Source organism: Octopus bimaculoides, chromosome 9, assembly GCF_001194135.2.
Source record: "Octopus bimaculoides isolate UCB-OBI-ISO-001 chromosome 9, ASM119413v2, whole genome shotgun sequence".
Classification (NCBI taxonomy): Eukaryota; Metazoa; Mollusca; class Cephalopoda; order Octopoda; family Octopodidae; genus Octopus; species Octopus bimaculoides.
Genome location: NC_068989.1, coordinates 79,098,616 through 79,100,398, shown reverse-complemented (window position 1 = coordinate 79,100,398; position 1,783 = coordinate 79,098,616).

The window sequence follows — 1,783 nt, the reverse complement described above, 5'->3', positions numbered from 1 at the left end:
TATATCTACACACAATAATAATAATAATAATAATAATCGATTAAGGAAATGAAAGATGGATGCGGTATTAGCCATTATTCCGTACGACGATCGTTGACATAAAACCATTAGTCCAAAAATTACACACTCACACACACGTGTGTGTGTTTGTGTGTGTATATATATATATATATGTATATATATATATATATATATATAAAGCATTATATGTATAAAGCATTCTGATTCTGCATCAATACAAAAGCATTGCTAAGACACAGACTGCGTAAAAGTCCAAATATATTTAAATCACAATTGATCTTCTTCAGAACAACAGTGTCTATATCATTTTGAATAGGCAAGCTCTGAATATGCTAAGTTACGTTGAAGAAAACAACGTAGCAGATAGCTGCAGGCGATCTGCTATTGCACCGTATTCAATGTAACGTCAGTATTATAGTTTATCATATTTCACTACGAGAGTCCAGATGACTGTATATACATTATTTTATTAGTACAATGCATAAAACTGTTGAGTTTGGCAGAATCGTTACCACGCCAGGCAAAATGCTTGGCGACATTTTCCCCCGTCTTTATGGTCTGAGCTTAAATTCCGTCGAGGTCGACTTTCGGAGTCGATAAAATAAGTGCCAGTTGAACACTGGGGTTGATGTAACAGACTCATTCCTTCCCTTAAAATTTCTGCCCTTGTGGAAAAATTTGTAACTGTTATTATTATTATTATCAAAGCGGTGAGCCGGCAGAAACGTTAGCACGCCGGGCGAAATGCTTAGCGGTATTTCGTCTACCGTTACGTTCTGAGTTCAAATTCCGCTGAGGCCGACTTTGCCTTTCATCCTTTCGGGGTCGATAAATTAAGTACCAGTTACACACTGGAGTCGAAGTAATCAACTTGATCCCTTTGTCTTTCCTTGTTTGTCCCTTCTATGTTTAGCCCCTTGTGGGCAATAAAGAAATAAGAAACGTTAGCACGCCGGGCGTAATGCTTAGCGGGATTTCGTCTCTTTACGTTCTGAGTTCAAATCCCACCGAGGTTGATTTTGCCTTTTATCCTTTCGGGGTCGATAAATTGAATACTATTGAAACACTGGGATCGATGTAATCAACTAGTCAGCTCCCCTAAAACTTCAGGCCTTGTGCTTTTAGAACAGGCCTGGCCAACTCCAATTACATTGCAGGCCTCTTTAATCACAGGAAATTTCTTGTGTTGCTTGTATACTGAGAGAATTGAAAGCATTTTATTTTCTGATACTATTATGACAAAAATTAATGAATTGTCGTTGATTCAACATGAAATATTATCGTTGCAAAAACAGTAGAATCTTTCTTTTTTACTTTTCATTACAATCTTTAATTTTTGATAACATTTTTGAAAAGTTTGTTTAAATATACGCATTTCAAGAAGGTATCAAGCGGGCCGCATGCGGCCTACGAGCGTCAGGTTGGCCAGCCCTGCTTTATAAGAGTGGATTATTACTATTACTCTTATTATTATTATTATTATTGAGTGAGAGAGCAGTGCATGCCATCAAAGTGACACTGGGGTAAAATATACAAAGCCCAGTATACCCATCATGACTATCCATCTGATAAGGGTACACCAGGCACAACCATATGTGCGTGACATGGTGATCTCATATCAAGATAAACAGCGCATGACCTCGCAGGTGGGGCCCAGTTAGAATTTTCTTCAGGTCAAGTAGCCCATCCCGCTCAAAAGGTCCCTGAATAAGGTTTGTTTAAGGATGTTGAGCAAAACATCCATGTTTCCAAAGGTGAATTA